The sequence below is a fragment of the Pongo pygmaeus genome, chromosome Y (assembly GCF_028885625.2).
Source record: "Pongo pygmaeus isolate AG05252 chromosome Y, NHGRI_mPonPyg2-v2.0_pri, whole genome shotgun sequence".
NCBI classification, from domain to species: domain Eukaryota; kingdom Metazoa; phylum Chordata; class Mammalia; order Primates; family Hominidae; genus Pongo; species Pongo pygmaeus.
The window spans coordinates 40,164,093-40,191,497 of record NC_072397.2 but is presented as its reverse complement, the minus strand read 5'-3'; the positions used below and the strand labels follow the sequence as shown (position 1 = coordinate 40,191,497).

Genomic DNA, 27,405 nt, shown 5'->3' with positions numbered 1-27,405 from the left:
AAAAGACTAAACCTACTTTGTTCATTTGTTTGTTAGTTTGTTTGAGATGGAGTCTTGCTCTATCGCCCAAGCTGGAGTGCAGGGGTGAGATCTCGGCTCACTGCAACCTGCTCCTTCCAGATTCAAGGGATTCTCCTACTTCAGCCTCCTGAGTAGCTGGGATTAAAGGCATGCATCATCATGCCGGTGTAAGTTTTGTAACTTTAGGAGAGACAGAGTTTCACTATATTGCCACAGCTGGTCTTTAATTCCTGGCCCCAAGTGATCTGCAGACCTCAGCCTCTCAAAGTGCTGAGATTAGAGTCATGAGCTACCATGCTCAGCCCAATTTCAACTTGTTGTATAAAATTTCTGTGACATCATCCACCTTCCCTTCACCCACAAAACGACTATTATTTAGAATTCCAATATATAATGCAAATAAAGCAACTGTCATGACCGACATATCTGCATTGGTATTAGTGTGTATTCATGGTCTGCTCGATTTTTTTATTGCTTTAAATAGGGGCCTTTGAAGAATCTCCAAGGAACATTTGTCCCAGAGACCCTGAGGAGGTGGCTACTCAGAATTAGATGATAGATTACATTGGGAAATTGAGGGCAAAAAGAGAACCTGGGATAGTTTCCAAATGTCTAGCTGAGGGGAACAAACAGTATGTGGCCTCTCTTCTAAGATGCCCTGATCCCAATCTGCAAAACCTGTGAGTACGTTAGGGTTCATGGCAAAGATAAATTAAAGTTGCTCATCAGTTGACCTTCAGATAGGAAGATTGCCCAGGATCATCCAGCTTGATCAATGCCATTAAAATGGCCTTAAATGTAGAAGATGAAAGCAAAAGAGGAAAGTCAGGGGGAAGTCACAGAAGAATGGAAAAACAATGTGATGTTGATGGCTTTGAAAACAGAGGATGGGGATATAGCTAAGGAATACAGGAGGCCCGTAGAAGCTAGAAAGTGCAAGGAAACAAATTCTCCTCTAGAGCATCCAAGAGGAACACAGTCCTGTGCACACTTAGATTGTAGCCCAACAAGTACCTGTGTTGCACTCTTATGCTACAGAAGTGTAAGATGATACACTTATCTTCTATTAAATCACTAAATTTTTATTAATTTGTTACAGTGGCAGTAGGAAACTAACATAAGCCAAAGCCAGAAAAACCTGCAGATATGAGAGAAAAGGAAGGAAACTCCAGGAAGTGTCAGCAAATGAGTAGAAGGCACATTCTCTTAAGAGACTGGGGACAAAGGGAGTTCATCTGCCAGGGGCATACATTTCAAAGCACTGTAGATAAGTTGTTGCATAGAGGCAATGAGGCATCAAGGTGAAGATATCTGCAGCAATATGGAAATGAGAGTGTGAGAAAGGGGTGGTTCCTCTCCACTGTGTATCCCCACCACTAATACAGAAATTGGTACTCAGCAAGTGTTCAATGCTTGCAGAATGGTACTGGAGGGTAGTGGCACGGCCTGCAGCATAGACAATATTGAAATGCAAGAATGACAGACATGGCAAGATTTCAGTGCTAAGTAGACTCAACAATGCAAGGAGCCTTCTGAAACTTCCCATGCCGATGTCTCAGGGGTTTCAGAGGCTCCATGATGAAGTTTATGTTCAGGTCGTCGACAGCAACTTTGTGAGAAGTTACTGGAGTTTTTTAAGTTACCTATGAAGAAATCCTGCATAACAAGAAACTGGGCTTGTTGGCTGAGAGAGAGCCAGGATCCTTATTTGTGATGGAAACAACAGCTGTCTCTGATAGGTAGGGCAACCTGGTCTTTGACAGGGAGAAGTCTAAAGAAATCAACTTGGTGATATGACGAGATCTCTCAATACCTTAAATTTAAGGAGTCTACATACACTAACTACTAATCAACATGAGCATGGGACCAGACGTCAGTGAGTCTAGAATCAAAAGGCTAAAAGGCCTCCAGTGAGTGGAAGTATGACACAAACACACACACACACACACACACACAAACACACATATATATATAATCAGGCTTTGAGGTTGATCGTAACTTAGTCTACCTCAGCAATTAAATCAATAACTTGAATGAAGACAACTTATCACATTCAAAAATAACACCAAGGGTTTATTATTAGAATTCATTAGAAGGCAGAAGTTAGGATTCAAAATGATCTCTGTGGCTAAGGAAGTTGGGTGAAATTAACAAGATAGAAGTTAAGCGAATAGGAAAGAAAGCCCTGTACTTTGGATTAGAAATCAACTGTACAACCATAGGACAAGGGAAACCTAGATTAAGAAGAGTTCACCTACATCAAGTAAAGTGTTAACTTACTGCAAGCTCTGTAAGATGTAAAAGTCTGAGAGTTTGGTCAAAAAGCTAATGCAGTTCTAGCTGGTATTAAGAGCAAGATCGGGGAGAATGTTCATGCCCTCTTAGGGGAAGACAGTGAGTTCTGGGAATCATATCATCTTTGTGGAAGAAACTCATTTCTGGAAATCTATTGTAAATTAATCCATAACTCTGACCTGTGTGTGTTATAGGTGAGGGGAGGGCAAGACTTATGCTAGGGAAAGCTCTGGAAAGAAGACAAAAGCAACTGAAGGAACTGAGGATGTTTAAATGGTGCTGAGATGACCTTTTTGGGGTGGAAGGGGAACAGGGTTTGGCATAGTACTATCTTTAAATACAATAAGCTGTCTAATGGAAAAGGTTGCCAAATGAGTTTCCTCTCATGAGTGAAATCTAATCAACTGGTATTGACTGCCATGAACTGGGGCTGAGAAATTTTCTGAGACTAAGTGTGGAAAGAAAAGGGGAAGAATGCTGTGTAGAAAAGAATGTAGGAAAGAATGCTGTGATCAATTATCCTTGTCTCCTATGGATTTCGGGAAGTGCAGTGCCTACATGAGGCTGAACTCGACAGACTTATTCCAAACCATCACATAGGTCAAGCCCAGGGCTGCTCATTTGAAGTCACTGAAAACTACAATCTAATGGGTGGCTAGAACACCACCAGTGTCAGAGTGAGAGGATGCTTAATGAACTTGGAAGTCCCTGCCCTTAGTTTAATTTGCAGGAAAATGCACAATAAAACTCACGGACTCTCGTTCCAAACACATCCCTTTTTGTAGCTGGCCTCTGTAGAGACTCTATAGAAGAGCTTCTGGAAAAACTGTTCATTCCTGCCAACAGCAGTGTTTTCAGTCATCCCATAGACCTGGGGTCACTGATCTGGCATGGTACATGTCTATTGCAATAAGGAGGGGCAGTTTGAACACTGTTGATAGGTCTCTAATGTGACATTTTTCTATTAATATTATAAGCAATTATCTCACCTTTGGGAGAAGTTATGCTAGTTTTTGAAGAACATTTTATCTAATTGTATTCATATATTCAACCGTGTGATCAAAAGTGGGAGTGGGGTCTTCAGACACAATCTTTTTATTTGCTTGTTTGCTGTTCTTGCCCATGCTAGAGTGCAATGGCACGATCTCACTAACTGCAACCTGCGCTTTCCCAGATCAAGTGATTCTTCAGCTTCAGACTCCCAGAGAGCTTGGATTACAGATGTACGCCACCACACCTCGCTAATTTTTTGTGTTGTTAGTGAAAACCAGGTTTCACCATGTTAGCCAGGCTTGTCTGGAACTCCTGACCTCAGGTGATCCTTGAGCCTCGGCCTCCCAAAGTGCTGGGATTACAGGCATGAGCCACCATGCCTGGCAGATTATTATTACTTTTTATACAGTGGACTGGTGATACTACCTAACAACATTTAAAAGCTATCAACCTATTTTTAGAACACTGCTTTCATCATTTCATTATCCCATTCTAAAGCCTGGATGCGTCTCAACTACAGGAACATGTACTGGTATTCAAAGCAGACTCCCACATTGGGTCATGTCTTTTCTCAGCCCTATTGTTCCACCTCCACTAGAGTTTAGTCGTTTATTTTTTTTTTTCTTCCCGAAATCCACTTTGTCTGTATCCACTTCAGAGCTACTATTATTTCTCTTGTCTTGCCTGGAATGTTCTCCCTGATACTGCCCGCAACCCCTACCTATTTTTTAAAATCCAACTAAGTCTCTCCTCCTCAATTATTTCCACCAAAAACCTACAGGTTCTCCACTTCCTAAGAAGTCCTGTCACTCATACTGCCTCTTAAAGACTTTAAGTTTCTCACAGCCAGTCATGAAAATTCGTTTTACACTTCTTCATTGCTGTGTACAAAGCTGAAACTGATCAAATTTTATCCTCACAGGACTTAGATACCTTTTCAGGCTTATATTCCCAACATACAACTCTGGACTCAGGGTAGATTCCTTACTGACCCCAGAAGGTCCTGGATTTTTGTTTTTTTTTGTTTGTTTGTTTTTTATTACTTTATTTTATTACTTTTATTACTTTATTTATTTATTACTTTATTACTTTTTATTACTTTACTTATTTATATATATACATATATATGAGTATATATATATATATATATCTGAGCTCTTGCTCAATTATCTGGCTGTAACATGTTCATTATTGCTTCTGAGAGGGTTGGCTCCTTTTCTTTTTAATTACATGTAAGCATCATGAGGTCAGGCTCGCCTTTCCTCACAATACACAATGGTGGCTACTGAAAAACATTTAGCTCGTGGGTCTCGACCCTGAGCCATCTTGCTTCCAAGAGGTAATCCGGCAATGTCTGGGGACCCTTTTGGTTGTCTCGCTTGGAAGAGAAGATACTATTGACAAAATAGAGACCAAGGATACAGCTAAATCTACAAAGCACACGACAGCCTCCCAAAACAAAGAATCTGCTGGCTCCAAAAGGCAACAGTGGCTCCATTAAGAAACCCTGGGTCAATTGAATATTTGACTGTTAACCACCAAAGCAAAGACCCCAAGAGGGCAGAAACTTGCAGCTGGAAGTTCTCAGTGAATGGATGAGCCGGTCAGGGCGTGGTAGATCTGATTGGGCTACCCGAGGGAGGAGTGGAGATACAGCACCAACCTGCGCCGTCAGGCAGGGCCAGTGAAGTCCCACAGGGATCCAAAATGCGTGTTTCGACTCACTCCATCCTCTACCTGAAGCGACAGGCCAAGCAGGGAAACGCAATCTCAGTCCCGCTGTGAAGACCGGCACCCCGCTGCTTCAGCCGAGTTCCCCGGGGGCAGATTTTTGGATACCCTGGATGTGCTCCCTCGAGATGTGGGTGGAGATTCTGGCCGGTGCTAGGCAACCAATGCATGTGCCATGTATCTTCAGACCAAGAAGACTGTACTAAGTAGGTCCCCAAGAGGAGCAGGATGCGATGTGACGGCTGTAATCTCACGTTGTTTTTCAGTCGTTCACCTCCCCTCTACCCCCGAAGTAATCTGTAACCATTTTGTCTTCTAATCCAACTTGCTCCCCATGTCTGTTGAGTCAAGATGAGCTGCGCAAAAAGCTACACCAAAAGTTGATGAATGTGGGTGTACTGGGCACACTCAAACTATCGGATTTAGGTTTATCTGTTCCATAAGTTTTAGAAGTCTAACCTGTAATAGGTAGTTCACATTTATATTCATCCAATGTTTGGGTTTCAAAACTCTGCCCTGAAATATTACAGTCTCTTTGAAACCATTGAGAAAATGTTGCATTTGAGTCAACTTAAAGGAGAATGTTCAAATAATTAATTGAGCTGCCAATAAGATAGGAGCAGAAAGCATTTATATAATGAACACATTTTAGTAAGAATAGGCCTCTTTTATAAATCTGGCCTACAGTTTCCTAAACTAACAAGTGGGTTTGTAATGCGTTTTGATGTGGGACATTGGCGACATATAGAAAAAAACTAGTGTTCTGTTTTAATAGTCTAATCGGGAAATTAACACTTTCATCTTTAAACTATATTGATATGCCTGAATATTTCATTTGAGCAGCAAATATTTGTTAGTATACTTTATATTTGGATTAACAGCTAGGAATAGGATTAGCTCAATGTGTTTTCACTGCAATATGCATTTCATAAGCATATTTTACATTTAAAATGTGTAGATATATCCTGTGCATATATCCTTTTTAAATTTAAGTTATATGGTGTGAGCATTTCTCTGTTTCCTTAAAAGTTTCTTGAAATCCTCATTTTTAGTGGCAACAGTCTTATCTTTGGATATTTTTGTGACATACATAGCAGTCCCTTGTTGTTAAATATTTTGGTTATATTTTGCAACAGTCCACAGAGGTGCGATGAACTGGCAGAATTTTTTCCTATACTTCATATCCCAAGCATAAGCTGCTGAAATGGACTTCTAGGGAAGTGAAGTTAAGAGTCTGCAAATGGGTCTGGCTAATCACCAATTTCACTTGGAAGCTGAGGAAAGAAACATTTTTGTAGAACACACTGACCTTCTTGTGTCATGGGGTAAGACTTGTGTAGGGGAAGATTCCTAACTTCTGGCTATGGATCTAGAAACATTATGGAAATAAAAGGAAGTTTTCCAATGAATGTAACACATCTGTGTATATCTCTACTGAGACAATCCTACTGAAATTATTTTACCTTGTTTGACTTCCTTCCTTCCTTCTTTCATTTCTTCCTTCCTTTCTTCCTTTCTCCTTTCCTCCCTTTCTCCCTCCCTCCCTTAATTCCTTCTTCTATCCTTCATTCCTTCCTTAATTGTTTTCTTTTCTTTCTTTCTTCCTCCCTTGCAAGACACAAATTCAAAACCACCTAATTCATGAGTTGATGCACCCTGTATTGAATGAAGAATTGCACCCTCAGTCCATTTCAGTGCAAGGGAACTCCCTGTTACTAGGAACCCCTAACTCTTTAGTGGCTGATCACTAACAAAGATATGGCTATGAGTCTTCACTTTCTGTTTTCTTTCCAGAAATTTGTTAGCAAAAGAAAAGATAATGTATTTCCTTTTCTGTTTTTGAACTTTTTATTAACAGTTTTTTTTTTCAGCTGACTGTAACATGCTGCATTATAGACAATTGCTTTTATACTAGGTCCACTTCTCATTTCTCTTTGAATTTCCATTGTACCTGCACACAATACATTTGTTATGTAACAAGTGATTACTAAATTTGAAATTAATTTATTGGTATCACATTTAGTCTTTTGTAAAATTGCGATCTACAATCTCTAAATGTTTAAGAGCTCAAATTGATTTATCTATTTTCCATGTTGTTTGATAAGACTCTGCCAATCTGTTGAATGTCTGCTCTGAATTTGGCACTGTGATAGACACACAACAGATGTTTCGTGTGTTACAGATGAGGAACCAGACTGTGGAGAGTTGAATCACACTTTTTAAGTGATGTAATCCTTAAAAATCTTTAAAGTTTCCAAATAATAAAGTGACTGTCATTTTATTTTTTAGTACATTTCTAATTATTTTAACTATATTTCTTCACCATTATGGTTAAACATTTGTCCCAGTTTATTATTTTAAAGGTAGATGAAGCAAACTTTCCCTGTGAATGTGCGTGTGTGTGTGTGTGTGTGTAGACTGTTTTTTAATGCAGGTTTTAGTTCACGGCTAGGTTGATGGAGAAGTACAAAGAATTCCTATACACCCACTGCTCCTACACATGCACCGTCTTTCCCACTGTCAACATCGTTCATCAAAGTGGTACATTTGCTAGAATTGATAAACCTTCCGGGACAAGTCATTATTGCCAAAGTCTATAGTTTACATTAAATTTCACTCTTGGTGGTGTGTATATGCTTTTACTTTCTTTAGGTTGTCTATAGTTATCTAAGAGTTTCATATTCCAAAGTTTTAAGGACACAAGAAGCTTAGTATTATAATTATTTTATTTGATATGGAGTATTACTCTGTTGCTCATCCTGGAGTGCAGTGTCACGATTCCGGGCTGCAAACTTCACCTCCTGGGTTCCAGCGATTCTCCAGCCTCAGCGTCCAAAGTATCTGGGATTACAGGTGCTTGCCCAAGAACCTGGCTAATTTTTGTATTTCTAGTAGAGGCGGGGTTTCACTGTGTTGGCCAGGTTTGTCTCGAACTCCACATCTCAAGTGATCCATTTGCCTCAGCCTCCAAAATGCTGAGATTACATATGTGAGCCACAATGCGTAGCCTTAGTGCAGTATTTGAATTCAAATTTTAAATACGCTGAGTTTCTTCATACACAACCAAATTTTACTTATCGGCCTTATGAATGTATTTATTTACATATTTATTTTTTAGAAGTAGGGTCTCACTCTGTTACCAAGTCTGAAGGGCATTGGCATAATCTCAGCTTACTGAAACATCTGCCCCTCCTGGGTTCAAGCAATTATGCTAACTGCAACCTTTCAAGCAGCTGAGATTACTGGCACACACCACCACATTCTGCTGATTTTTTTTTTTTTAATAGAGTCTGGGTTACTCTTGGTGGGCAGTGTTGTTTTCAATCCTGAGCTCATGTCATCTGCCCTCTTAGTCTGCCCAAGTGCTGTAATTACAACTATGAGACACTGTACCTTGTCTGGAATTCTTTTTTGATGTATCTTTCTCTAACTTTCTAATAATTATATACTCCTACTTATTGTGTACTTAGCAATTGTATAATTCTTACAATAGGAATTAATCCCACTCAAACAACTTAATGGTTTCTACTAACATAAAATACCAATGTAAAATATTTTCTTTAAAGGAAATTCAGTTGAAAACATATTCGTGTTCTTAGAGTAGACATAATTATTCATATATACTATAGCAGAAATATATATAAATACTTGCCCAAAATGTCTGTTTAACAGAATTTTAAGTGCACTGTAGTCATGATTGCAAGGACAGTGAAAATTTAGCTTATTTACATTTTTAAACACTACTTTTAAAAAATTGTAATTGAATAACATTTGATGTAAAACACTTAGAGATTAATTACATGATCAAGAAAGATATTTTATTATTTTAACTCAATGTTTTTGTAATTTATCTAACAGTGTAAGAAAGAGCTTGTATTTTGCTTTGTTAGCATAGTTGTAATCTTATTTTTTCTGAAGGAAGTTTCTTAATCTCTTATTCATAAATATATTATAATGTATCATTTAAACACTGCCATAAAACTATGTCTAATTAGTAACCTTTTATTTTCTTAAGGTATTTACTATGCAGGATTGATTGCACTCAATAAAATTCAGCCTACTTCCAGTTTCTAGAAATCACTGGTATGATTACTTAGTTTATATATTCTGCTTCGGTTTGTTAATTATAACTGAATAGCTTTATAAAGGTAAAATATTTTCTTTTAACAGGTCTCAGGATTTGATAAAGAAAATCAAAAATATAGGAGCCTACATATTTGTAAGCTATAGCAAGATTTTTCTATGTACTTTTCCTTATAAAATAATAAAGCTAATTTTGAGGGAGAAGAGTAAGAAATTTAATTAGATTTAAATTACATGTTTTTCCTTGCTGACCATATCTTACTTTTTTAAACAATAGTTCACCTGTTCTGTAGGTCATTATTCCCATATTTTCATTTTTGTAATAACTTTCAGATAGTCAAATAAGAAAACTTCACACAGTATCAATGGCCCTACAGACACACTGAAAGATACTGTTTGTAAAAATATCTACTGTTGGGAATATTTCTAAAAAAAAAAAAAATCTTCAAAAAGCTGACTTTTAGGCCAAGTGTCTTTGTATACTAGGTATGCCTCTCAAGTACAATTGATAGAGTATTAAATGTGTTAATATGTCATTAAAGAAGAAAATATGTGTTTAGTAATGTGTAATATAACTTTTGTTATATATAAGCACCATCCACTGTAACTCTTTGTGATGGTGGAAATGTCTTTATCTATACTTTTTAATGTGGTAGCTGCTAGTCTCATGCGGCTATTGAGCAACTGAATGGTAGCTAGTGTAACTGAATAACTCAATTTTTAGTTTACATTTAATTAGCTACATGTGCTTAGTGACTACCAAAATGAACAACATGATTCTAAGGTATATAGGTAGTATCTATTGCTTAATTTTTACTTCAAAAGAAAAGGAGATATTACAGAACAATCTGTGGGCCAGGACAACTGCCTCATGCTTGTAATCTCAGGACTTTGGGAGGCAGAAGCAGGAGGATCACTGAAGGTCTGGAGTTAGAAATCAGCATGGTAAACACAGGGAAACCCTATCTCTACTAAAAATTCAAAAATTTGTGAGGCATGGTGGCAAGTGCCTTTTATCCCAGCTACTCTGGAGGCTGAGGCAAGATAATCACTTCAACCCAGGAGGGGAAGTTTGCAGTGAGCTCAGATCACATGACTGCACTCCAGCCTGGGTAACCTAGCTAGGTGCCATTTTACTCCCCACCAAGGAAAGAAAGAAGAAGAAGAAGAGAGAGAGAGAAAGGAAGGAAGGAAGGAAGGAAGGAGGAACTGTGGTAACACTTCTCACGCTGTGGCACCAAATTTGGGGGTCTGTCCCTTGCAGACCCCTGAACCCACAACGGATGAATAAAGTACACTGAAACATACATATTCTGCTTTGCCAGTCCAGCTGAAGCTGAGTGTCCGAGCCACTTACAGACTCCAGTAGAGTTTTGTGAACAGTGGCAACTGTGGCCCTGACCAGCAAATGAAACTCACACTTATCAGTAAAGATTAATTGACAAAGACTTGAGTCAACATCACTGGGGCAAAATTGACATTGTGGACTTCCCTAAGCACTTAAGCACCCATGGTACCTCAAAGGTTAGTCTTCAGACCACATGAGTAAACAAGCTAGCTAGATAACTTCCCCACATTCCTTTGTCAGTACTTTAATTTATTTAACTAAAGGTAAAGAAAGTCACTTTCAACCATATCTATTACTGAGGTTATGCAAACTCTCTGGCCTTCCAAGATGGTTTGTGGCTATTACTCTAACTATGTTTAATATTTTTTCCCACCAGACTGACTGAGCCCCCCAACATGAAAGAATCGATACATTTACTATATTACATTATCTTTAAAAATAGTTTTTCCATCTTTACAGAGTCTCTTTAAATGCATCTCCTTCAGAAAGATATCTGGGTGACAACCCTTACCAGCTTTACCTAGCATCCCAGTAAAATTTCTGGGAGTCAGAAAAATGATGAGTAGTGCTAGTCATACTAGTGCCAAAATTTGGATAGAACCTTTAGCTAACAATAAAATAACTTCTGGTAAATTAAAATTATTTTAAAGAGTGATGGCTTCTAATTAAACAACAGAAAACTTATAGGAAGATATATTGTATTTAACGGTTTTCTGCCCCCTGAGTCAGAGACCTGTGATCTTATCCTATTTTAGTATATCTACCCTCAGGGGATGCTAAGCTGTTGAATACTAACAGTACTTTCCTCCTAGATTCTAGTCACCCGTTCTTCCCAATCTTAATATTTCGTTTGGCAGCCAAAGATACGCAGACAATGAAATGCACAAAATTTCGATGAAGAAAGAAAATTTGGACATTGACGCTTTGCTTTCTGAAAGTTAAAATTCTTATCTATAATTGGCAAAAGAATAGACACATACATCAATGGGAACAGACACAGAGAATCCAGAAATAGATTCACACAAATATTGTCAATTTTTTTTTTAACAATGGTGCAAAGGCAATTCAATAGAGGAAAGATAGTCTTTTGGATATGTGGCTCTGAAACAATTGAATATTCATGTGCATGAAAATGAACCATAGATCTAAATGTAAATTGCAAAACTATAAAATTTCCAAATAAAAACAAGAGAAAGTCTATGTGATCCTGAATTTCATGATGTGATATAACACCAAAAGCAAGATATATAAAAGAAAAATATAGATAAGCTAGACTTAATTGAAATTAAAACATCTCTGTGGAAGACACTGTTAAGAGAATGAAAAGACCCAGTGTCAAACCCATAAAGCTTTACATCACCAAGAATAAACATTAATGTTTGCCGTTGTTGGTCTGCTGATCCCTGGATAGAATGCAGACTTTGTCAAAACAATCTAACTGTAATGCCCTCACTGAAGAGGATAGGGATGGGGATAAGGTGCTGAGCTGACTAATGGTTTTAGTTTCAAGAAACCAAAAATTTCAAAAATAATTCATGCTTCTCGTTTAAAACAAAGTTTCAGATTATTCGGAAGGATATAAAGTGAAAGCAAACTAGCAATTTGTGCCCATGTCTAATCTGACTCTCCACTGATAATTAGAATTTTAATAATTTTGTTTCTTGGTTATTTTTGTAGAATTGTCTGAGTTTAAAACTCTATGTATTTCTAATTAAAACACATAATCAAATAAAATTATATTATAGATCATTTTGGCAATTTGCTTTTTCTATCAACCAATATATCTATCTGTAGCAGTATATTGAGACTAATTATTTTTAAAGTAAATATTTAACCCCCTATTAATGGAGATTTAGTTGTCTTATTGTATGCTTTTTTCCAATAGAGGCAACCAATATGCAGTGTGCACGCTGTGTGTGCTTATAAAAGTACAGCTGTGTGAATTCATAGAATTGGAATGAGTAGATTAAAAGACACTTGCATTTTGAATATATATAAGCACTGAGACATTCCTCTCCCAAGTGAATGAGCACAGCTATACTTCCACTCCATTCCCAACACTAGCATTATCAAAAGTTTAATCTTAATGGTGTTATAGGGAAAATAATGGTTTCTTTGCTTTATTAATTTGCGTTTATGATTTTGTTCATGTTTACTCAACATCTGATAATCTTGCTTATCTTTGTTTGACATGTTATTTTTTCTGCAATCTGTCCATTTTTTTCCACATTTTTCCATTTTGTTTTCTTTTGTTTTAACTGATTTGTAAGAGCTCTTTAACGATATGACAATTTCATAACTTTAGTTCTGCTTATGCCTCCATATTATTGCAACTATTTTTTGAGTATATTATTTTTCTTTATTTTATGCCATATGTAAATTTTTAAATTTTATGTAGTGAGATTGATGAATATTTCTCCTTATTGCTTCCAGGTTTTGTATCATGCTTGGAAAGGACTTTTCGAAGATTTATTCTTAAAAGCTATTACCAGGCAAAGCTGCTCATTCTTGCGATCCCAGCCCAGGCAGGAGGATCACTTGAGGCCATGAGTTTGAGATCAGCCTGGGCAGGCAACACAGGAAGACCCTGTCTCTACAAAATAAATGACTAAATAAATAAATAAATAAATAAATTAGCTGGGTGTGGTGGATGTTGGTAAATGCCTGAGCGTTTTCAATATACAGAAAACTTGAAACAATTCTAGTCAACACTTACATACCTCTCACCTAAATTTCACTATTACATTTGTGTTATATATGCTTCATCATTTTTATCTGTCCATCTATTCATCTATCTTACTTTTTTTTTTTGTATTTCAAAGTAAATTGATGACACATATGCTTTCCCCTAAGTATACTCTTTACTTTTGAACCAGAAATCTGGCCTCTTACATACCTGAGCATACTTCTGTGTCCTAATTTTATGTGTTACTTTTTAATAGCTGACAACCTTCAGCTTATTAATGATCAATTGGCAGATGCTTATTCTCAGCATATAAAGTTTGAGTCTTTAGAAACAAAGCTAAATGAATATAAGAGGGAAATAGAAAACCAACTTCTGGCAGAAATGTGTCAAAAGGTAATCTGTATCTTGTTGCAGTTAACAAGAGTCATGTTCTTGTTTGTCACCTAAAGATTTAATCTTAGGTATGTTAAAAAATACTTGGAACTTTTAATAAAAAATGGAGTGCTTCAGTGTTGTGCATATCATTTTTTTCTGATGAGATTTGTTTATGACTTTGGATTGAGTTCTACAAATACAGTAAATGATATAAAACTATAGATTAAATAAATATAATACATTTGGACAGAGCATTAGTGTGGAGGCTAGCTGTAAAGGGAGAATCTGTTACTGTTCTTATAGTATAATGACTGGCGCTTTTATTTTTTGTAATAAATTTGCAATTGAATTCTTCATGGAAGTGATAAGAGTATGAGAAGGAATTAGCTATGTTCTGAAGTTATTTTGAGAAAGCTTGTCAAGCAGAATCTGAAGCCTTCATTCTTTGAGAAAAGAGTATCCTTGAAAGAAATCAAAAGCACCAAGAGGTGGTATTTAGAAAAATTTTTACTGGGTGGCTATTTTCTACAGCTGTTACTGGATTTACTCAAGATCCAGGAATGAGATGTTTCAATTGATGGAACAAGGCCCCTGAAGAGCAGTAGGGACTTTGGCCAAGAGTGCAAAAAATAAATAAATAAATAAAAAGAACGATGGGCCTTGAGAAGGATATACAAATTTGTGCCCTTTGAGGCTGGTGGAGAGACAAGAATTGAAGAGGTGACCAGTCAAGTTGGAATTATGAGAAACATAGTTCCACTCACTCTAAAATTTTCTATAGCATTTCTGGAAATAGGGCTTGCTTCAGCTATAAAAAAGCTTCATCTTCTCAGGCAAATTAAGGAGATAGATTAAGGATTTCAGAAGCAACTTGGAGGTACAGAGTAGCTCATATGGATAAGGTAAGAACAGCTCTTTAAAGGAGAGTGCACTGATTACCTGTACTGATGGCCCAGTTGTAGTTTGGGTAACCTGGAATTGAGAGAGACAAAACCACATGTTTGTAGGTGAGTTTTCTGTTCTACCTCTGGGGAGGAATTTTAAGGGTCTCTTTCTGCTGCCCCTTTCAGTGAGGGTGGAAAGATGGAGATGCGCAGGAAGTGGAGCTTTGCAGAGCATAATTCATTTTCCTTGAGAAATGCAGCTTGTTCAGTTGGAGATTCTGTGTAGTAAAAGTAAGCAGAGAAGAGGGCAAGTGGCTGGTAACCTAGGGGGAAAGGGAGGTTTGAGCGGTAGTCTCAGTGATCAAGAACTAGATCTGGAGAGACTGGTAGGTGGAAGAATAAAGATCGTCCAGGAGTGCAGATTTGCAGAGTGAGGTTTCAGGTGGAGAAAGGAAATCAAAGGCAGTATGCTGCCATTGGATGGAGACATGAAAATGTGCAAGGGTAAAGATCCCTGGGGCGAAGGAGTCACCAGGGCCCCAAGGGTCATCCATGTGGCCATTTGATCTCATCACTGGGAAAATAACTGCAAAGGATTTGAAGAGGATGAGGAGTTACAGGGAGTTTATGTTGGCTTCTCCTTTAAGATATCTTATTCCTTTTCTAAGTGTGTGCCTTAGACGTGACAGTATTTACAGCAGTATTTCAAACATACATCTAAAACAGTTGCTGCTAGATGTCAAAAGTAGGAAAGATTCCCCCTAGTGCCCACTCTTCCTTGGAGCTTCTCAGTGAGACATAGCTGTTTAATGCTAAGGGCACCCACTCTAAAATTTTCTATAGCATTTCTGGAAATAGGGCTTTCTTCAGCTATAAAATTGAATGTTGGATGCATAGATCTTTGAGATGATTACATTGTGTTTAGACTAATAACTTCATCTTCAAGACAGATGACTGACTAGAATTCTGTTTATTCAAATGTGAGTATCTGAAGGCTTTGAGGAAGATTGTCATTCTCATAAAACCCAACTTGACTGTGTTTCCTCACCTGGAATATCAATCTCCTTCTCTCCTTGATAAAACCATAGTGTCATTCAAGGCCCAGCTTGGATGTCACTGTTGTGATGCCTTCTCTGACTCCCACTGAGCAACTCATTTATGTCTCATTCCTACATGCAGTCATAATTTACCTCAGTTATAAAATTATCCTATCTTAGTTTGATTGCTTCTCCCTGACTATACTGTGAGGTCTTCAGAGAGGAGGACTGTATCTGTCTACATCTTTATATCCGGTTACCAGTATGCTGCTTGATATATGATATGTATTTAGTAAATTTTTGCTCTGTGAAGACATAAGTGGAAGGTTGGCTCATTCATTTACAAGTTCATATGAGCTTGCTAACCTGAGTCACAATGACTCATGAACTAAAACACTCAGAAAGCACCACCACAAAAAATGATGGGGATTTTATTCTTTTGGAGTTTTATTTCTAAATGTATATTTTATTTATTTTTTTCCTTGAAAAACTTACCAAATTTTAGTTAAGGTGGCCAGGCATGGTGGCTCACGCCTGTAGTTTTAGCACTTTGAGGGGCTGAGATGGTGATCTCCTTTGAGCCCAGCGGTAGAAATGGTACCCAGCGGTACCAGCGGTGATCTCATTTGAACACCAGCCTGGGCAGCATGGCACAACACCATCCCTACAAAAAAATTAGCTGAACTTGGTGGTGCGTGTTTGTAGTCTCAGCTACCTAGAAGGCTGAGATAGGAGGATCCGTGTCTGGGAGGTAGAGGTTGCAGTTATCCGAGATCACAACACTGGACCCAAACCTGGGCAACAGAGCAGAATCCAGTCCCCCCAAAAAATTACACAAGGGATTGCAAGATGTTAATTAAGTAGCATAAATTACACAAGGGGTGTTAAAATATATGGAAATGTAGTTTAACAGAAATTGAGAGAGTAAATATTTATGCAGCTGGAATAGATAGTTGAGGAATACACTGAAGTGGATTTTTGTTTTGTTTTGTTTTGAGAAGTAGTTTTAATCTTTTGCCCAGGCTGGAGTGCAATGGCACTACTGTGGCCACTGCAACCTCTTCCTCCCAGTTTCAAGTGATTCTTCTGTTTCAGCCTCCCAAGTAGCTGGGATTAGAGGTGCCCACCACTGTACCCAGTTAATTTTTGGAATTTCCGTAGAGGTGTGGTTTCACGATATTGGCCAGGCTAGTCTCAAATTTTGACCTCAGGTGATCAGCCTGTTTTGGCCTCGCAAAGGGCTAGGATTACAGGAGTGAATCAGCATGCCCAGCTGAGTTGGAATAATTTGAAGGTAAAATTGTTATTCTCAATTTCTGTACATTGGTTTTTGGAATTTAGGAAGCACTATATTTATTTAAATTTGTTATGTTTTCATTAACTTGCTGCCTAAAACTTAATGCCTTTTGTTTTGAGACAGATCTTGCTCTGTCACCCAGTGGAGTGTGGTGGCATAATCTCGGCTCACTGCAAATTCCGCCTGTCAAGTTGAAGCAATTCCCTTCCTCAACCTCTTGAGTAGCTGGGATTACAGGCACCCACCACCATACCCAGCTAAGTTTTGTATTTTTAGTAGAGATGGGGTTTTACCATCTGGGCCAGGCTGATTTTAAACTCCTGATGTTGTGACCTACCTGCCTCAGCCTCCCAAAATGCTGAGATTACAAGCATGAGCCACCACAGCCAGCCAAAATTAATGCGTTTTACTGACTGAAAGAAGAAAATTCATGCTCAAAGCCTTCTTTTACTAAAAGATATGGATTTGCTAAGAGAAGGAAAAGCAGAGCTGAAACAGAGAGTTGAAGATTTTGGATTGTATGTATGCATGATTATTTTGGACATTCAGAATGAAGAGATTAAAAAGAATTACTAAATATATGTGCAAGTGTTCTAATGTTTATTGCCAGGTGGAATTCTTTTTTATAAAGGTGATATCACACAGCATTAGAAGTTACACATTAAGAGAAACAAACACTACGGCTGTGCTTTTGAAATATTGAACATTAAGATGACAGGCAGAATTAGATGCTATCACCAGGCTGCAGTAACATCAAACAGAAAATTTGGAGAAGCTGTTAATACTTGAACAGGTCATATGTTTTAAAATTAACTTCAGTCCTCCAGGTTTGATAGTTTTTTGTGTTTATGTATTAGACCTGGATTTCAAATATCTAGGCCTGCGGCTTTTACCAGCTCTGTGTGCAAAAAAAAGGAAGTATAGTGGTTTGACTTGACTTGTATTGGATGAAACTATTTCTCAATGCTATTCACTTTTTCTAAGTGCTCACAAATGTTTCATCCTTCATATATTACCTGGGATTGACAGCAAGCTCACTCGTCTATATTTTGCACAAGAAGCCTTCTTTTCCATTGGGAATGTGCTGTTAAATGACATTCCATAGATACTTTAGGAATTTTAGCTCATTAAAGAATTAGTCTCCATTTTATTTAATGTTGTTTTCTCACTTCTATAGGTTTGATTTTTTTATTTCAGCTAGCTGTGTACCTTACTCTCATTTTGGCAATAATGAAAAGGTAAATTAATCGAGAGAGAGAAAAAAAAGAGAAACAACATTTGGGCAGAGAGAGCGTGTCACTTTTTTTACCCTCATTTACTCTACTTCTTTTCTATTCTTTCAGCATATGTACTAAATTCAATGTAGTTTACCTCTTCATGGCTTTCCAGATAACCAGCAGAGGGAGCTGATACCTGGAGCCTTCAGCTGTTCTTAGACTAGTCAGTGTTTTGCAGTGCTTCTCAGGATGGCTGGATCTCATCACTGTGAATCCACCTCCCTGGCTTGGGAATTGGTACAATTGGTGATTTGAAGTCTCACTATGAAGATCATTTTATTCTTAAGCACTTAAAAGCCCTGAATGACCCATCTATCTGTTGCCCTCTCTTTGGGAACTTGATGAGTATTCAATCAATTGTTGTTTGTTTGGTTTTTTTCTGTTTGTTTTCTTTGTAAGTTTTGTTGGTGGTGGTGGTGGTGGTGGTGGTGTTTTGGTTTTAAGAGACAGAGTCTTGCTATGTTGTCCAGGCTGGTCTGATACTCTTGGGCTCAAGTGATTCTCTTGCCTCAGCATTCTGCAAAGCTAGAATTATAGTTGAAGGCCACCAAACTTAGCTAAAGCTGATAGATTATTAAGCAAGAAAAACAAATATTGTACCTTAAATATCTATGAGATTATTAATTAAATTCCAGAGTTACAAACAGCATTATAAAAGATTCAGATACATAAGTACACTTTTTTTTCGAGATGGAGATTTGGTATTGTTGCTGAGTGCAATGGTGCAATCTCACTTCACTGCGAAATCTGCCTCCCGAGTTCAAGCGATTCTCCTTCCTCAGTCTCTTGAGTAGCTGGGATTATAGGCATGTGACAACGTGCCTGGCTAATTTTGTATTTTTAGTAAAGATGGGGTTTCACCCTGTTGTCCAGGCTGTTCTTGAACTCCTATCATTAGGTGATCCACCTGCCTTGGCCTCCCAAAGTGCTGGGATTACAGGCATGAGCCACACAGCTCCCAGCCCATAAGTGCAGTTTTATTACTTTGTAACTAATAGTATCATTCTTTCATCCCAGCATTGATTTGGACCATTTATCACCTTTAACTATTGTTTAAGTGTTAATTATCTTCTATGAGAAACCACTTCTTCCTTGAGACTCTCCCACTCCCCTCAGTAAGAGACCCTCCCACTCTTCTCACTCATATGTCACAGCCCCTTGCTTCTGCTAGTTTCAACACACTGTAACTAGGTCAGTTCATAAAATACACTGAGGACTTTTGGCTGTTTTCTTCTACTTCCCAGTAGTAACTGTCATGTAGCAGTTTTAGTTGGTTGAACTAAAAACATGTCATGTGATGTTTTTCCTAAATTTGTTAACTCAGCTTTTATAGTTTATTTACTTTATGTATTTTACTGATTTCAGAACCCAGAAACTCCAGGAAGAAAAACATAAAAGCATGACTGAGGATTTAGGAGATGGGAACAGAATACAAAGTGTCTTGAGGGGACCTATGACTGAAAGCTGAAGAACAAACTTCTTAAGTAATTGCTTGGCACATTTGTGGAAGTAATATGTTTAAATTTCTTTGGTAGAAACATAACAAAAGCTACGGAAGTAGTCTCTGATTAACATCTTATGCAAACTTTAGTGTTTGAAAAAATACATGTGTTTATCAATAGCCAATACTTTCCTGCATTTGAGTTAGGGTCGTTTTTAAAAGATAAGGTATAGAAAAGCACATCCTCTGTTGTTCTTACTCATGGCTTCTCAAACATGTATCGAGGGTTGTGATTTGCTTTAAATTTCACGCTATGTTGTGACTTGCTCAGGTTGCATAGTTGATAAGCTGTAAAGTTTGAATTATCATTGCTTTTCCTCTACCCCACTCATACTGCCACAAAGATGGGGATATCTAACAATGTATAAATTAAACTTAGTGGTCTGACTGTTTGTCAGTGAACATGTGCCTTGTATTCCTTGATGATTCTGCAAAGCCAGAATCAAAAGAAAAGAGCTAAAATTAACTATGTAATTGATAGGGAAAGGGAAACATGCACAAGTATGGTTACTTTGTCTTTTCTTTACTTTGACCTTGTGTATCAGTAAGTAATACCCCTGTGCTAAGACACTATGTTCATGTGGTAAATTTTCAGTGCATTCAAAAGCATCTTACACATAAAACATGCTCAGTTAATATTTGCTGTTAATGTGTCAGGAGGAAATGACTCAACTCAAGTGTTCTGGGCAATTTATTGGCCTCTTTTTATTGCCTTCCTCATAATTGATCATTGATACTCCATTACACAGAACTTGCAAAGGTTTCTTGAGGTTATTCTATAAACAAGTTATATTTTTTAAAAATAGAATAGTTTTTTTTATAGATTCTGAATTCCCAATATATTCTCAATATATTTTGATAAATCTGTAGTTGTCAAGAAGTTGGCAGCAGCTTATTGCCTCTGGTACATGTTACTACTAACCATGAGAAACTTTATTTTTTACATGTGAAAATGATGTATTTTACCCAATTTTTTTGTCGGTTTCTATGTTAAAATAGCTAACGAAGTTTCTGTAGTTACTGAATTTTTAGGAATACATGTATTAAAGTACGTTTGTTAATTTTATAGAGTTGTGGAGCTAGTGAACTATTTGGTATCATTGTGACAGCTTCCATGGCCTGCGTGGTGTCTTTCTGGCATTTGGAATTCTCGTATGACTTTGGCAAGAGTTGGAGTCTGGGGACTGGTCACAACAGGAGTGTTTCTTCATCCTTTTGGAATCAAAAGACAGCTTATAAAAGCAGGAAAAGAAGAGTAAAACTGTGAAAATGTGCCTTTGGGTATCGCTCATTCAGATATAATGCTCTTAGCACCTGCTTCCCCGGACTGTGCTTGGTCCCTGGGCACAAAATTCCTTACGTTTGTTTGGGCTGGGCAGATAGTACAGGTGGGCAGATAGTACAGGTGGGTTGAAAGTGGCTAATTATCATTTGGGATTGAGTCTGTTGTGTGCTGTGTAACTTTAATTTTCTTCCTCACTTTTCAGGTCAGTTGACACCAACTGGGAAGTGATGCTTTCAGTAACCTGATGACAACACAACCCTCCATTTTGTATGATTATGCTTTACAATATCAAGGCAGGATTTTACTGGACATTTTATGTTTGACATTCATGTCCCTGGCTTTACTACTGAGGGACTTTGATGTTCACACAATGTCGTGTTCAGTGCCCTCAGGTGCACTTGTACCATAGATAAGCTCATATATTGATGTTCATCTTTCTGGAAAGATAACTCAGAAACTTATATTTAATCATTCTGATTCTCAGGTATCAACTTGAACTAACGGATGACCGCATCATTAGAACTAATGGACTGATTGAAGATAAAAGGAAGAATAAAAGTAATGTTTGGATGGGGTAAGAAGCTGTAGTTTTCAGTTGTGATACAGGTTATTAGCTTCCCAGTTTGGGTCTGCTTTATATTCTAAAAAAAAAATACACTACACTTCATTGTCTCTTCAATAGTTCATTTTTTTTGTAATTTTAATTATGTAAAAATTTAAAAAAATTGTTTTCACTCACTTTTGAGAAAGAATTATCTTTAATATTTTATATAATCAGAAAGGCCAGTGATTTTTTTCTGTATATTTTATTAAACTTTATTTGAATATATTTTGATAAATCTGTAATTATCAAGAAGTTGGCAGCAACTTATTGCCTCTGATACCTATTACTTTTACCCTTGAGATACATTCTTTTTCACTTAGAAAAATTTTAACTTCTCTGTCTCCTGTGACATAGCTTCTTATTTTGTTGGCTTCTAATGTATTTCTTTATTTATAATATTTTTACTGTATATATAACCTCCTGAAATCTTGTATATATTGCCCTTGAGACTGGAAGGTGAGTGATTTCTCAGTCTTCAGATATTTTATATTTCAATATAATCCTAGGAAATTGCCTGTAATGAGAGGTGACGTTTTGGTGGACTTTTCAATTAGACTGTTGGGAGTATACCAAGGGTGGTTATTTGATGTTGTCCAGACACCCAGTGTGTGGCTTCCCCTTTTATTACTATCTTGTGGAGACTTACACTTCTTTTATACATTAGTACCATCATCTATGTAACAAATTATGCTTTGATAATACATCTACATAGATTCAAGTTAAATACAATGAAAATGACACAATAATACCTACAATACAGTAACTATATTATCTTTTGCAATATAGTAACAAATAGATCTTCAACTTCAAGGAAGTTAAAATCTCTCTGATTAGCATGTGTAGATTGTGGAATTTCAACACATAGATGACAGTTATAGCTTCACATCACCTGTTAGGTAACAGGGCTTATTTCTTACTCGCCTGTGAAAGTTTTGTCCCCTACACAGGCTATTTCACAATATAAAATAATGGTCATTAGGTCTGACATACTGGCCATAGATATTAAATAGCTTTGGTATTCACTAGGAAAACATTATGGTGTTTAAAGGGCTCTTTCTTTCAGGAAAACCTGTTTACTTGCAAGAGGAGAACACAGTTACTAATTCAAAAAGGAGGAACTCAATGAATCTGTAAATTTTATGTAAGAACTTGAGGTCATTGTTCAGCATATTTTTTGAAATAGATTTTAGACAATATATAAAATTCTAGTCATACATAATTTATCCAAAGTCTTCCTCTTGATGTTTAAACTGCCATTTCTATGGCGAAGAAGGGGATGACTAAAGTTAATTCAATAGTTCTTAACTTCAATCAACACCATATAGGAAAGTGTAGATAGTGCTTTGATTCTTAGAGTCCTTCTTGCATCCTATTTGTGCATCTAATTTCTTGTGTGCCTTTGGGCAGGTCCTTTGACTGCATATTCCTCAGCTGTAAACTGTAGGATATTTTCCGCACTATAGGGTTGTTGAGGGAATTCAGTGATCCTAGTTCATAGCAGGTGGCCAATATTATCATCGGTCTGTTACTACATCAACCTTTTTCTCTCTTTCCATCAGCAGCAGCTAAAAATGTCTGTCATTACAGTGTTATCTCACAGATTAAAACGAAATGCATTGCATTTATCACACCCCATTGGTTCCTTAGTTTTCTGTTTATTCTTGTGCTTGCTGTCTGAAGAAGAAGCTGGAACTTTAGGCACTTAAAACATTTTAAATATAAAGTTTATTTTGCAAGTTCAACTTACATGAGAACTTTGTAGGCCTTCATATGCAAATATGAGATATAGTATGCTAAGAAAAGAAAAGCACTACGCAAAATGTTATTTTTGTTTGTTCTTTGGTTTTTGAGACTCAGTCTCATTCTGTCATTCAGCCTAGAGTGCACTGGTGTGATCTTAGCTCACTGCAATCATCACCTCCCAGGCATAAGCAATTCTTGTGTCTTCACCTCCCAAAAAGCTGGGATTATAGCCATGCCCCACCACACCAAGCAAATGATGTATTTCTTTTTTTACTTTCTTTCTTTTTTATTTTTTAAGATGGAGTCTCAGTCTGTTACCCAAGCTTGAGTGTAATGATGTGAACTGGGCTCACTGCAACCACTGCCTTGGGGTTCAGATGATTCTCTTGCTTCAGCCTCCTGGGTAGTTGGTATTACAGACACCTGCTGCCATGCCCAACTAATATTTGTTGTTTTAGTAGAGATGGGGTTTCAACATGTTGGCTAGGCGGGTCTCAAATTTTTGACCTCAAGTGATCTACCCATCATGGTCTCACAGTCTGCTGAGATTACATGTCTGAGCCGCAGTAGTGCCCTGCTGTATTTTTAGTAGAGATGGGGTTTTTCCATGTTGTACATGGTGTTCTGTAACTTCTGAGTTCAAGCAATCCTCTCATCTTGGCTTCCCAAAGTGCTGGAGTTACAGGCGGGACCCACCATGCCTGGCCATTTTTACCTTACCTTTTCATATTTAAAACAAAGGTATATTGCTGTTATGAGTGATTGTTGTTAGGTACTTCGCTGCTTCTGAAAAATGGGGTGATAATCTTAGAAGGACCTGCTTCATGCGATGTGGTCCATAAAACTTCCTCTGCCCCAATTTTAGGGCAGAAGACAATTTCTGTTACTGCAGTTTGGCCATTTTTGCAGAGATTCAGGCATCTGTTTAGTGACCTTAGTTAAATTGTGACATTATGCCTAAAGGAGCCTGCAAGCTTTTACTTTTGCAGCACTATGAAGTCATCATTCAATTGTAAAATTTCCTTTTTAAATTTCAGGTTGACTTAATGTCTGTCAAAGCAGTCTTTGGCAATAACAAAACAAATATATGCTGAATGAAAATGTTCAAGAGATGAGTGACTATTTACTACTAAAAGAAGAAAAATTGGAAGAGAATAAAAATGAAAACATACATCTCTTAAACCATATGTCCACCCCCTAGGTTCAAGCAATTCTCCTGCCTTTGCCTCCCAAGTAGCTCAGACTACAGGAATGCACCACCCACACCCAGCAAATTTTTGTGTACTTAATAGAGACAGGGTTTCACCATATTGGCCAAGCTGGTCTCAATCTTTTGGCCAAAATGATCCACTAGCCTCGACCTCACAAATTGCCGGGATTACAAGTTCAATCCACTGTGCATGGCTTGCATGTTTTAGTGATTCATACTGCATCGGTATTATAAAACTATGCTTTGTCCTTGTAAGGGCAGGCTTAGATTGGGAAGATTTATAAAATTACAATTTCTGGATTAAACTCTGCTAACCTACCTCTAGGTGGTATCAAGACATTTTTTGCCCTCTACCTGCTGATTGGGTTTGGCCAGTGGGGACACCAGCCTACACATACAGTAGCGCTGGACTTGCTGCTTTTTCTCAAGGCCAAGTGATGTCATAATTCCTGCGATGACATCTTTCAAGTTCTCTGCACCATCCGCCTCTCTCCATTGCTGATAATTTCTCCCTCCTTTAATTCTCCATTCCCAAGGAGTGCTAAGAGTGTGGTCTTGCTACTATCCATAGGAACTCTGCCATCTTTTGTGAGTACACTGAATAAGTCACTCTTTATTAAAAAGTTCTTAGATGACTTTGATTGTGGGGCCCATCAGTTTCTGCCTGGATCCCAACTGCTGCTGACAGATGCACAGATTACATTGAATCTCGAGTCTGTCATCGAAAGGTAGACCAGATAGCTCCTTCTGTGCATGGTAGAGATGAGAAACAGGCTTTCAGATTAATTTGAGAATGTGAGTTCTTTTTTTCTCTACCATTGTGCATTCCACAAGCAATGAATGAATTCCTGTTTTCCCTCCAACAAATCATTTGTCATGTTTTAAAAGAGGTTTAGCCATTCCAGCAAATATAGATGGGCCATGCTATCTCACTGTTGTAATTTTCAGTCCCTTAAAGATATATGAGTTTGAGCATCTTTTTGTTTGCTTTCTATCAGTGTATTTTCATTGGTGTGTTCAGCTCTTTACTCATTGTTAATTGGGTAATATATCTTATTTTTCAGTTTCAAGATTTGTGTATTTTCAGTGCAAGTTCTTGATTAGATCTGTATTTTGCAGATATTTCTTTTCAGTCTGTTGCTTATCTTTCTATTTCCTGAACAAGATTTTACTCAGAGTACAAAGTATTAATATAAGAAAACTAAAATTATTAATTTTTTTTTACCATTACTGATCAGCTTTGGTGTCATTTGTTAAAGCTTATGACCAAAACCGAGATCACATAAATTTCTTTCTGTACTTTCTTTTAGAATTTGCATAGTTTTACATTTCCAGTTAATGGCTTCTTCACCATAGAAAAAAAAAAAAAAAAAAGAGGAGAGGGGGAATTGCTGGCAAGATGGCTGAAGAAAAACAGCTCCAGACTGCAGCTCCCAGGGAGATCGACACAGAAGGTGAGGGATTCCTGCATTTCCAACTGAGGTACACCGTTCATCTCATAGGGACTGGTTGGACAGTGCCTGCAGCCCATGGAGTGCGAGCTGAAGCAGGGTAGGTCATCACCTCTCCCCGGAAGCCCAAGGGGTCAGGAAATCTTCTTATTTACCAAAGGGAAGTTGTGAGGGACTTAGCCTGAGGAACCATGCACCCGGTTACTAATATGTGCTTCTCCCATGGTCTTGACAACCTGCAGACCAGGAGATTCCCTTTGGTACCTACCACATGAGGGCCATGGGTTTCAAGCACAAAACTGGGTGGTTGTTAGAAAAAACACTGAACTAGTTATAGGAGTGTATTGTTGTTGTTGTCATTGTTTTTAATACCCCAGTGCTGCCTGGAATGCCAAGGAGACAGAACTGTTCACTCATCTGAAAGGCGGTGCTAAGGCCAAGAAGCCAAGTGGTTTGGCTCGGCAGGTGCCACCCCCGACGGTGGCAATCCAACTAAGGTTCACCAGATCGAAATTCTCACTGCCAGTGCAGCAGCATTCTGAGATCTACCTGGGACACTGGAGCTTGGTGGGGGGATGGGCATATGCCATTGCTGAGGCTTGAGTAGGCTGATTTACCCTCATGGTGTAAACAAAGCCTCAGGGAAGTTTGAACTGCAGCTCAGCAAGACTGATGTGGCCAGACTGCCAGATTTCTCCTCTCTGGGTAGGGCATTTTTGAAACAAATGACAGTAGCCCCAGTCAGGGGCTTATAAATAAAACCCCCATCTCCCCGGGACAGAGCACCTGGGGGAAAAGGAAGTCATGGACACAGCTTCAGCAAACTTCAACATCCGTGCCTGATGGCTCTGAAGGAGCAGCTCACCTCCCATCACAGGGTACCAGCTCTGCTAATGGTCAGACTGCCTTCTCAAGTGTATCCCTGACCTCTGTGTATCCTGACTGGGAGACATCTCCTGGCAGGGGCTGACAGACACCTTGTACAGCCAGATGCACTGGCTGGCATCTGACAGATGCCCCTTGGGGATGAAGCTTCCAGAGAAAGAATAGACAGCAATCAATGAGACAGAAAATTAACAAGAATATTCAGGACTTGAACTCAGCTGTGGACTAAGTAAACCTAATAGATATCTACAGAACTATCCACCACCAAATCAACAGCATATACATTCTTCTCAGTGCCACATAATACGTATTCAAAAATTGACCACATAATTGGAAGTACAACACTCCTCAGCAAATGCAAAAGAATGGAAATTATAACAAAGAGCCTCCCAGACCACAGTGCAATGAAATTAGAACCCAGGATTCAGAAACTCACCCAAACATTCACAACTACATAGAAACTGAACACTTAGGAGCAGGCTGCAAATCATTGCTGGGTAAATAACGAAATAAGGTAAAGATAAAGATATTCTTTGAAACCAATGAGAATGAAGACACAATGTGTCACAAACTCTGGGACATATTTAAAGCAGTGTTTACAGAAAAATTGATAGCACTAAATGCCCAAAAGAGAAAGCAGGAAAGGTCTAAAATTGACACCCTAACATCAAAATTAAAAGAACTAGTTTAGCAACAACA

The 27,405-nt window shown here is 37.9% G+C and overlaps 1 pseudogene; it reads left to right on the top strand.

The window, feature by feature from the left end:
- The first annotated feature begins 826 nt into the window (after positions 1–826).
- Positions 827–25,102, top strand: LOC129025783 (centriole and centriolar satellite protein OFD1-like; annotated as a pseudogene).
- The last annotated feature ends 2,303 nt before the right edge of the window (positions 25,103–27,405 follow it).